Here is a 12,471-nt window from a genome sequence, read left to right as displayed (position 1 = left end):
CACTGGACAAACAGATTTCCAAATAAGACAGAAGATGCCTTAAAAGGAGGCGGGGGTAGAGAGTCCCTCAGGTTCTGCACCAAGGCAAAGACTGAGGACTGAATGAGGAGAGTGCTGATACTCGTGGATATACATTCGTCCATGTTCTGTGGAGATTTCTGAGTGGCAGAATTAGAGCTATTGTTACCAAAGACCATTTCATTTTCCTAAATCACTTGGTTGACTGAGATCAAGTCCTGTGTAATTTCTCTCATAAACCAACATCAACTTTTGCAGTACAACTTAAAACCTTTTTGAAGTCACAAAATGACTTAAACTGTCACTGAAATGAGAAGATAAATTTGAAATTCATTTTCAAAATGGTCTGCCTAAAAGAACTGTCATTATGATTACTATACATAATATTTAGATATCTAAAGATACTATCCAATATTCTTATTACCTAATTATCTGAGGATAGCAATCCTCAGATAACAAGTTTCAATGGGATAATCTTGAAATCAGAACTTTTATATACCCTGAAATTTGTGACAGTGCGTAGATTAAAGAACAAATTACAACAAGTACTAGATTCTTTGGTCAGAAATATCATGGCAAACACAACATCATGGCAAAGCAGAAAATAAAAAAGTAGATATTCATTGATATTCCTAGGCCTTCATACTTCTAACCTTGCAGTTTGATTTCCAAAGAGGAAAAAGAAAATACCTTTAACATGGTACAGGTAAATACTCTTCAGAGAAAGTTGATCTTTAGGAAATCATGAGCCTTATAGAACAATTCAAATAAAATACAGGGTAAGCGTGGACTGTCTTAAGACAAAGACTGTATTTTGAGAGATTCAGCAGACTGCAACAGCATGTGTCAGGAGTCTTTCTTTAGGATACAGCTTAATGTTCTGTTTCCAAATGTTAGTTTTCCAGTTTCTATATCTGTTCCTACCTTGAATATAGCAGTGGAAAGGTTATTTTAGTTGGAAGACAAACTTGTTACACATCATTTCATTAAAACAAGGCTTTGATTTAAAGCAAAGTTGGATTGTGTGTAGAAAAGATTTTATGAATTAAAAACTGAAAATATTTAATAATATGCATGATTCTAATCAATACATTGAAGCTTTTAGTCAACTACTGCTTAAAAAAAAAGAGTAAAAAATGGAGCTGGTGCTAGAATTTGCTACTGGCTTATGATTTGAACTAGTGATCAGTTTGTAAACGCTGGGACGCAGTAGAGCCAGGATTACAACCTAGGTTTCAGGTGGTCAAAGTTAGTTGAGATCTTGTGTTCACCACTGACAAATGGTGTGTACAGGGGTAGGTGTGGGCCTCGCAGGGACACCTGCTGTAAGCATAGACCTAGGGCTAGGAGAAAGCCAGAGGCTATAGCAAAAATTAAGGTTTACGAGTACACTGCCCAAGTACACTGAGAGCTGATGTCTAAGCTAGCTAACTGATGTCTTAGCCTACAAATAGGGTTTAGATTCAAATAAACCCAGGAGCCAAGGCAAAATCGAATTTGTTGGGGCCTGCCAAAGAAAATCTAAAGCTACAGAAGTGCCACTGGAAGTTCAACAGTGGTAGCGTCGATGTCAGTCTGTTTTCTGGTATGCTTTGGATGCAAGAAAGCACACCTACCAGGGTGTTAACTGACGGGCGTCCTTGCTCTCTGAGCAGACAGGTACTGGATGAATAGTGTCATCCAAAAAGCAGTATTTCCATATGAGAATGAAACCTATCCAGCTTTTGGTTATTTTAGAGGACATCTTTCAAGAAGCATCAGATAGCCTGTATCCTATCAGTTTGGGTAATCTGAACAAGGGAACATACACACAGATGTATAGTTTTGTACATAAATAATATGCTATGATCTCATAAACCTAACAGTTCTCTTGCATTCAATTTTTGCATATAGTTGTATTTTTAAAATTCTATATAGTATTAATATAGGGAAGCTAATATAATCTGAGAGACAAACATCTCACAAAGTCCAGCAAGGCCATCCTGTCCCAGGTGGTCTGCCAATAACCCTACAGTTTGTTTTCTGGAAATCACTCCTATTAACTTGAATAACTTCTCATTCTTCTTCTGACTACCCCTTTCTCCCCCTTGCACCCAAGCCAGAAGTCTGTTTTTATGTCTGAATTAAACACTGTTCCTCTCAAATAGTTCAAAGTTCAAGATACTACTTGTATGCTGCATCACATCTTACTAGCTGGAAAAATTTAGTCAAATATGGACTCTGTGATCCAAGGCCAAGCATTTGCATGCAATTTCCACAATAAAACTTGTGTCATTTAGCTCCAAAACAAGCCTGTATTTAGTGAACTAAAGGCGGTCGTTCCACTAGCTCAGCCAAGAGCTCACAAGCATATGCAGTCTGACAAATTCTTTTCAGTAAGCATCAATAGTACACGCAGACAGACACACATTATTTCAAGCTTCAGTTCTTCTGAATCGGAGATGATGAATCAGGACAAATCGTTTCAGCCAAACAAGAATATTCAGTATTTTTATCTACCCTATCTATGAACAGCATCACATACTATCGGTAATTAAATATCTGCTTAGTTAGAGCAATCTGCGCTATTCCCATCTACTTACCTAGCCACTTGCATAGGTCTTACATTATAGCATCTTAGCACTTCATAAATTTTGTTCTCACAACAATCCTCTAAGCAGAAAATTATAACTTTGTTTTAATGGTGAGGAAATTAGCGTCAATGATAAGGAAAAACTGGTGGGCAAGTTTGGAAAATGCGTAGAGCTGAGGCGTGCCGGCGGCAGAGAACCGCGCGGAGCGATAGGACCTGGCGCTGCGGGCGCCGGCGTGAGGCTGAAGCGCCTGCAGTGTCTGCAGTGCCTCACTGCCGGCCCCGGCGTTTCGCCGTGCTGCGCTGACAGTGCGGACGTAGCGGCTCGTCTGGAGGTGGCTCAGGCGCCCGACACAGCAGAGCTTCGCGTGGCGCGGGCATGCCCGGCGAGGGCTTGGGCGCTTTTACCGAGGGAAAGAGCAGGGGCTCTGTTTAACAGTTAGTCCTCCTAGCGATACTGCTGCTGGGACATAAACAGAGACGAGAAATACTAAAAAGATTTGTCCAAGGTCACACAAACGATCAGGGAAACAGAACTGGAAAATTGCCCCTTACGGCAAGATTTCGTATAATGAAAAAATGAAATCATACTTGCTTAAGGGAGTGAGGAAGTTCTAGCTGACCGCAGGAGAGCCAGGATTACACAGCTGTGTTTAGGAGAGCTTTAAGATTCCTAAACCAAATAACCTTTACTCATTGTTCAAAACGAACCTTTTTCCTGTTTTTCTATAGTGAGAGAAAGAACCCAGGCCACCATGACTTCTTTACAGTTGTAAAAAACTTGTTACACAATTTACTATTAGCATAATTTTAATAGAGAGATTGGGTTTTTTTAGATTTCTTCTAAAATGTTGAGATGAAACTGATGTAAAATAGGCTAGATACAAACCTGCTATAAATAGAAGTAACTTTTAACGAAGATGGGTTTGCTGAATTTATTTCTCAGATTCTCTGCACACTTAACTATTTAAGTAATCTATTTCAAACATACAGTAACAAACTGGTAGTGACTTGTATAAATGAATACAACCTATTATTTCATGAATATCGTATACATATTGTTAATGCCACATTACTGAGTTGTTTGATGCTCACATAATGACACAGTTAAAAAGAGAATGCCCAAATAGCTAATAGTTACTGAAAAAATAACTTTACCTTGAGCCTTGGCTTCTGAGTTGAGACAGACTTGACAGTAGCTTCTGAATACTTTCTGCTGTCTCTGATTTATTTTTTATCCCCCTCAAACCTGCATGACTTGTGGCTAGTCGGGGCAGTTGCCAGACAGGCAGGCAGGGCTTCAGCGGGGAATGCTGCAGCGGCAGGCATAGGACATCCCACCTATGAAGGCATCTCCATTGCATTGGTCTCTCCTCTGACAGTTGTTAGGAAGTCACAGCATTTTTCCCATGTCTACCTTTGTTACACCTCCCAGTCAAACAGACCTGCGGAGCAAATAACTAAATTGGGATTACTGAATGCACAGTAAGGCAGTCAGAAGAACTAAATTACTTGCTGAGCTCACAGGGTTTTATGTTTGTTATAACCTTTTTAAGAGAACGCCACTGTAAACAGCTCAATTCAATACTTCTGTTCAGTGTGCAGGTGTTTTTGTAAGTTATAAATATTGTCATGCAGAATGAATAAATACAAGACCACTCTAGTTTGTCTATAGTTGTATAGTCAATGTGTTGCATTGCCTGGAATATTGCAGAATAATGTTGATTACCCCATCTCAAAAAAACAAAGCAAGAGAAAACCCAAACAAATGCCACACTGAGAAACCTTAGAGAAGGGAAAAGAAAATGACAGAGGTCTGAAACACTCTAATATTGAAAAATCTGGGCTGTTTACAGTAGAAAAGAAAGAGCATGATAAATTATGTCAAATTATGCAAGGAACAGAGGAGGCAGATAAGAAATTGCTGTTTTCTGTTTCTCATAGAACAAGAACAAAAGGTCATAAAATGAAAACAAAAGGAAGGAAATTCCGTAGTGATAAAAAGAGATATGTCTTCACATAACATAATTAGACAGTAGGAGATGTTATCACAGAAAATTGTTGAGGTAAAGAATTTAGCAGGATATGAAAAAGGACTGAATATTTATAATAGTTTCAAAACACCTAGATTCATTGTAATGCACAACATCAAAGTTTGGAAGCGATATTAATCTCATGTGTTGAAGCTGAAGCCAATCCTTAGTGGGTCTCAAGATGGAGACCTGTGAGGTGGCAGATTATTGCACATGCTTCTTAAGATTTGAGGATCATTCAGTTTTTTAGTGCCCATGATTTTAGTAAAGGAAAAGAATTTTACAGCAGACTTGAAGGACCCTGTTATAGGTTCAAAATATAGGTGTTATCTCTGATTTAACGTTCTTAACAGAAATGGAGGCATTATTAATTAAACAGCAGAAAGCAGAAGAGGATATATTTTGCAGAATGTCCAGCCTAATGAGATTTTCAATGGAAAGCAAAAGAAAGAGGTGAAGTGAAGACCAGAGAGAAGAAAGATGAGGTGGGATAGGGATGCAAGAGCACAGAACATGACTTACGTTTTCTGTCCCCTATTGGAGTTTCTTCTGTATGTCTCTGGTTAGAGTCATGTGAACGTGATAAAAAAGATGCCCATAAACATTCAGGAACTAGCTATTGGTAGCACTGAAGCAAGAATTAACTGAGTGTTACTGTTCATGAAGCTGAATGGCTGAATTAGATCCAAGGATACAACCCTGTGAGTCAACAGTGAGCTATTTGATAGATACTAGCATTATATCTTTACAAAAGCAGAGTAATTTTATCAGAATTGTTTGATTTTGTATGAAAATAACCTAAGTTCTTGGCTGCTGACTGATTTCCTCACATGGATGCAAAACAAGCAGTAAAAATAACTCAGTCCAACATGAGAATAGGTCGTGTTGGTATTTAAACAACTCCTTTGCAGTATGATTCTAATTATGATTTCGTTTTCTGCTATTTGTGAGCTATTTCTCTGCAACTATTTATGAGTAAACTACCCCAGTACAATTTATTTTCTCTACATAAAGTGGACATATTAGGCTTGTGACTACACTGACAACCATGAGACTTGTACTGAGCTTCATGCTATGCTTTCTTATTGATTATTACTTGTTAATAGATTTGTGTGTTATTTTGGCTCATTGTTAAAACACGTGTTCTTTCTGAGCTGATTTATAGAAAACAAGTATCATTCACAAAACAAGTGTTCTGGAAAAAAATCATTGCTCTATAATGGCTGCTAGTACTGAAATTTGTGAACTTTGAGAATATCTGGATGCAAATTGTAACTGATATTTCAACTAACTTTACTGTTTAGATAAGTTTGCTGCGAGAGACAAATGAACTAGTTTAGGTAAGATAAAAACAATTAAATTCTTCATCCATTTCTCAAAAACAGACTTGAAGCCATTTGTAATTAATCAAAAACATGCAGCTGCCAAAATAAAAATTCTGCCTGCTGTGAGCAGCAATTTCTGTCAACGTAAATCACACATCAGAAGCAATTCCATAGCAATTCAAAGCTAGCTAAAACTAGGCAGAGTTAGAACATTTGGGCAAGATTTTTCCTATTCCTTGGCTTTCTGCTACCTTTTTTTCACCTGTTTTCTAATCCCGTGGAAGAAAGAAGGGAAGAAAAGTTGCTTCTAAAGTAAGCCTCAAACATATGCCTTTGCAAGAGAGTTTTCTTTGTCATGAGAAGAAACCAGACCTCCCCCAAATTAACGTTTAAGTGAATCACCTTCGGCTCAGTCCTTCACTGCTGAGGAACCGAGGTGTACTTATTCCCATTGGTGAGAGCTCTGCCTGGGGGGGAGACAAGCCACCGTTCCAGCATCTGTCGGTGCGACGGTGCTCTGCAGCTATTCCTTTGGAAACCAGAGAGCTGCGAGCGATGTCCTAAAGCAATTGTTTCTCCTTGCGATAATGGATCCTTCAGCATATTTCTAGCAGCCATACTCTTGACTGCCCCCCCAACACAAGTGTCTGGTCAGTCACACCTTCCAAGTGACCAATGCCTTGAAGTTCACCTTGTAGCAAACAGGTTTGCTATGATTTACACCGGTGCACAGCAAATACACCAGTTCTAGAAGTAAGAAGTTCATAAAGCACAAAGGATCTCTTACGGAAATTGCATACTAATACCAATACTCAAAGGGCAACTCTGTCCCAATTCTAGTTGGTTCTAATTAGTCAACTTTGGAAGCTGACTTTTTTGCAGGTAACAATATCCTCCTTGTAAATACTGTAATGTAAAGATTAAGAGCATTTTGGGACTCTGTTCTTATCTAACTGAAAATAACACACATCATATCTAGCTGTATAGAGAAATTACTGAAGCTAGTGGCTGTCTCACTATCTACAAATTACAGATTGCACCTTTATGCTGAAAAATATTTCTTGATTAAATTTTCATTAGCGAATAAAAATAAAATGCTGTGCTATGCCCAGGTCGTAACTGCAATCGTAGGGCATTTCTATGACCTTGGACTTGTGCTGCATTGTCCCGTTCCACTCTTGGCTGACACGGCTTGAGACCACTCAAAGAGCTCCCTGAAACAAAGAACATCTTTGCTTAGCACAGCTTTCCAAGGTGCTACGCAAACAACAGTCATTTCCAATGTAATATGGTTAAATGTGTTCACTGTTACTCAAAATGGCGGCTTTAGAACTTGTGAAGGCACCCATGGCACAATTCTCTTCAATAATTTTAGATTTATTTTCCTGTGCCCTAAAGGCACTGGATTAAACAGCAGGCTGCAGCTCCACTTACGGTGCCAGCACACCCGGGTGCAGCCAGGAGAGGTGCTGGGCTTCTGCTAGGCCTCCCGGTGGGTGCTGTGTCCCCCGAGGGCAGAGCACCTTTGGTGCTCGCCAGGCAGGGCAGTGCTACTCAGCCCTCTGCGTATGCTGTGACAGGACAGGACATTGCAAAAAGGAGAGGAAAAGCAGTGTGATAATTTTCATCTACCTTATTCTAGCTGCTTGCTTGGAGCAGCATCAGGAGATCAACTACTGCGCATCCTTCTGGCACATATGCAGCTAAAAATTCTAGCGCTCGTGCGGAGCAGGCAGTACTTGGGGTATTCCGCCAGCGACGTCGTACGATCGTTGGAGCTGTTTTCCCTTGTGAACTGCTCATGTTTGCAACATTTAAACATGCATCTAGGCGCTAACGATACAAAGCTAGACTAACAGCTTCGTAATACGTGCGGAAGCAGGGTCCAGGTTTTACAGGCTGTCGCCGGCCCGGCTGCATCTCTGTTTGGTGGAGGCAGAACCGTGGAGGGGGACAGAAGCAAGGGTGGTGTGCAGGCACTAGGGAGAGCAGTACTGGAGCGGCTCAAGATGAAGAGCCGGATCTCTTCCACGTACAGCTTCCTTTGGATCTAAACCCTTCCAGCACCGTGGTGGGAAAGATGAAGCAGAATTAGACTCACTGTGTTCCTTAAAGCGGCATTTTCCTGTTTTTTCTCCCCAAACACCTGTTAAATTTTAGCCTCCCAGGTAGTGAAAGGAGAGAAACCCTCCTCTCCGCCTCTGCAGGGCCGCACACGCCGCTCTCCTTTGCCGGCGCGTGCAATGCCGAGCCGACCCAGCAGGCGACAGGCTGCGCACGCCGAATCCCAAATCCCGGCCCTCGAAGCCTGGAAATCATCCTCCTCGGAGGGCAAAAGCTCTCCTGCGGTTAGCGGTACCGAAACGAGGCGCTGCGGCGTTTCAGAGGGGTCAACCACGCGCACGTGGAAACGATGCTCCGGCCGGCGAGCCGAGCGGCGGCACCGGGGCGTGCGGGCGGCCCTCGGCGCGCGGCGGTGGTGGCGGCGGCGGTGGCGGCCCTCCTTCCAGAAGCCCTCTCGCTGACCGCCGCCCTTCGCTCGCGGGGCCAAGGCTGGGCGGCCGCGGGCTTCCGCCGCCCCTTCCCTCCCGGGGCCGGCTTCTCCCTCGGCGGCAGGGAGGACGCGAGGAGAAGAGCGCCCCGTCGGAGCACTTAGCCAGCTCCGGCCCGGCCTGCCCCGGTTCGCAGACTTTCTGTCGCTGTGAGGTTTCGGGGCGCAGCTCCTGCAGCCGCCCCCGGGGCTCGAAGCACCGCGTTGCGCCCCGCGGCCCGGTGGCCGGGAGCAAGCGCCTCACGAGTTAAGGTAGCCGAGCCGACGGCTGCACACTCAAAATGCCCTAACTCCGTCCCGTGTCATCGTCTTGAAACGTTGCTGTCCTGACCAGAATTACTTCATCAGCACTACTGCCAGCTTTACTGCAACCGAGAGGCGAATCCAGGCCAAAAGGTTTTAGGTGGGATTTTCTGACCGTTCCAATACTCTGCCCTCGCACGGAAGTCGGGCGCCGGGCGACGAAGCGGGCGTCTCGCTCGGGGCTCCGGCAGCTCCCCGCTAACGTTCGCTTCAAAATCGGGGGCGGAAGGTGCCTCGTTCTGAAGGAAGGCGCGTAAACGACACTCACAATTTCACAGGGCTTTTCGAAACGTCTGTTTTTTTTTTTTTTTTTTTTTTTTTGCTTTAAGTTCTACGTTCTGAAGTAAATCAGTTGTGTGAAACTTTCCATTTTACTTCTTTTTAAAAAAAGGGAGCGGGAGGGAAAGGAACACGTCTCTGGCCTTCCAGGTTCCCAGGTTATAAAGAAATCTCTGAAAATTTAGCTCAGCAACGGAACGGAGCAGCCTAAATTCTTAGGCGGTCGCCACGTCCCTCCCTCGCGCTCCCCGCCACAGCCGCGGCTTCCTCCCCCGGCAGCTCTGCCTCCTCGCCCCCCACGTCCCTGGGGCTCACCCCCGCAGTGAGCTCAAATCCCGAGGCGCTTCCCAGCTATTTTTTACAGATTGCTGGCCAGACGGGGGGCGACGCGCTGCGGCCCGTCCAGAGCCATCAGCGTGCTGATGCTGACTAACGAGTAACGAGCACACGCTCATTGGCTAATTAAGCGTTGCCAAAAAGCATGGGTAATGGTTGGGCTCCGTTTGCCGTCTCCTCAGGGAGGGCATTAGTAATCTCCTGCTCCTCTGCACCGTCACTGTTTTTTTTCACAAAACTCACAATAACACAGTATCTTCGAAACCGCCGTGTCAGTCAGATCAGATTTGGTCTACATTTTCCAAGCGTAAAAGGAGGAGAGGAGAGGAGAGGAGAGGAGAGGAGAGGAGAAGCTGACAGATAGGTGGGGGGATGTCACGTGAGCTGCCCTCTTTTGAAAGCAACACATCCTTGTACTGCTTGATTTTGGGGGCCTGACTCATGATCTTTGAATAGCTGGGATTGGGAATACTCTCCAGTATTGGCAGGCACAGTGGGTCGAATGACACAAATCCCAAAGATAATATTAAAATGCCATAGAGTTCAGTAAGATGTGAATTTCATTTTTAACTCTTATTTCGTGTCATTGGTGGCAGTGTATTTTCTTATTATTATTATTATTGTTGTTGCAAGAGGTTTTTTTTGAATAATTTATATCTGGTTACTTTGTCATCTGCCCTTACATCTGTGGTTATCACTTTCCAAAAACACTACAAGCAGCAGAAGTCAAAAAGAAAGATAAACAACTCACCTACGGTATGATTAGGAAATTATCAGATCCTTCGGTAAGTCCTGATGAAGCGGCAACCATTTAAGCTCTCTTCCAAATTCTTGCAGCCTCGTACCAAAGAAACAAATGGCAACAACAACAACAAAGAAAGATGAAGAGAAAGTTACTCTGCTGTCTAGAGACTGTTCAGAGTACAACATCTAATATTGATATCAAATGCATTTTATGAGGAAAATACTAGAAAGATACTGCTTTTGGTTGTGCACCTACTGCTGAATCCTGGGGATTTTATCCTCTCTGGTAGTGTCCATGTTGCCGTTCCAATGCCATTGCCGTCTCCCTCTCCCAAGTAACTAGCAGATACACGGTTCTTGGTAAGATACTTCTGCTGCGACATGCCAGCTTGGTGGCTGAGGGCAAGCTCAATTCTCCTTCAGAGAAAAGTCAGTGGGGAAAAAAAGTCGGTGGTATTTTTCAGGGAAAAATGTGACCTTTTTTGCAGATTAACAGAATTATTGCAAGAGACCGGGGAAAAATTGTGAATTTCTTTATGTATTAGCTCATAAGCTAGCCACAGTCAGAGTGGGAAAGACCTCAAAGGAGAAAGAGCAGGCCAGATGGAAATGTGGCCCCTGATCCCCCCCAAGCGGTTGCAGACCACTTTCAAAGAGGAGACACAGTCTTGGAGGCATTGCTTCTCCGACCACTTCTTTGTACCCCCTCCAACACAGTTAATGGCTCAAAGCCATAATCTGCCAGGGCATCTGATTACTCTGATATTAATGACTGTATCATAATCTCTACTTGTTTATTGATGGCCATAATTCTCCTTAAAAAGTTTTTATAGTGTAGCCACATGCCAAGGTCTCTAGGAGCAGATTCCCTTTTATAACAAATTGTTTAAGCCATTCTAGCTTAAAATAAGTTGAAAGATTGAAAAAAAAACACTTTTGTTATGACAGATTATTATTCCATTGCAAGAAAAGAAAAAAGAAAAGAAATGAAAGAAAATGAAAGAAATGAAAGAAAAGCACCACTAGAATCTGAAACAGGGTTAGTCCTTTTTGAAAAGCTTCTTATTGTGAATCATCATATGCACCTTCCGTAAAGATCCAGGACTTAAAATGTACTGGCCTCTCTAGACTAAAAGAACACTAACAGCCTGCTTAAAGTAGTATCTGTTATAGACATGACAGGAGGTCTTTACTGAGAAACTCGAATTTATCCTGACTTTGAGTTCCGGTGAACCATGCACCCATTCACATTTCTACAGGTCGAGAACAGTTGCACAAACAAATGCTCGGGAGATAAGAAGTCAAACTGCTTGCTTCAAATATGGATTTTGCTGGAATCAGAGTACCGCAATCTGACCCTAAGGCCATGTGCCTGGAATTTGTGAGCACCATACATTTATTGCTTGCATCAGCTTTACACCAGTGCGGGACAATCAGTTTCAATTGCGCCCTTGTGATTTACATCATTGGTAAGGACCTGCGTATTAGGCTCCGTTCTCTGCTGTGTGGTGATATGCATGCCCTGGAAAGGTGATACAAAATAATATGAAAAAAAAGAGCTGCAGAAAAGCAGCTCTTTAGAAGTTCTGCCCCACGTCAGTCTGTATGCGATTTTTTTTCCTGTATGAACATATGTCAAAAAAAAAAAAAAAAAAAAAAGTTTACTACATCTTTAGGAGTATTCAAAATTGAAAAAGAAGAGAAACTCACCATGAAACTGCCAATTCAGTGCTAACTTAGGCAAACTATGGCATATCTAATTCCATGATTTATGTTTACTGTTTAAAAAGAAAAGAAAAGCCACCTTCCAAACTATGTTTGAATGCCAAAATCCTTGCTAACACTACATCAGATGCGAGCTACATTGCTGTCTGCTTTTATAAACCATAAACAGTAAAATCATGTCTAGATGTATTGCTTTTATTAAGACTTGCTTGCAGATATAAATGTGCCATCTACTTTAAAGCAGAAAGCATATTAAAACTGTACTTTTAAAATATAAGCAGAATATAGAGAATTTACACATATTTCAGTAGAAAGCAAAAGCAGCACAGGAAGACATCACTAAGTTGGCATAATATGAAGACATTTTAACTGAAATAAAAGATGTCATGGAAAAAGATGATATATTCACAGTACAGATTTAAACATTCTTTCAGTACTTTCACTGATAATGTGAAAAGCAAATTGGACTATTTCTGCATAGTATTAGAGTGAGTAGCTAAAGATATTCCTTATAAAACTACCTTTTCTACTAAAGTTCTCCCAGTATTTGATTCACTGCTGAGGATTCTGCTGACCTAATGAAAG

Source organism: Rhea pennata, chromosome 6 (assembly GCF_028389875.1).
Source record: "Rhea pennata isolate bPtePen1 chromosome 6, bPtePen1.pri, whole genome shotgun sequence".
NCBI lineage: Eukaryota > Metazoa > Chordata > Aves > Rheiformes > Rheidae > Rhea > Rhea pennata.
The sequence above is the reverse complement of the archived record's forward strand: the minus strand, read 5'-3'. Positions refer to the sequence as shown.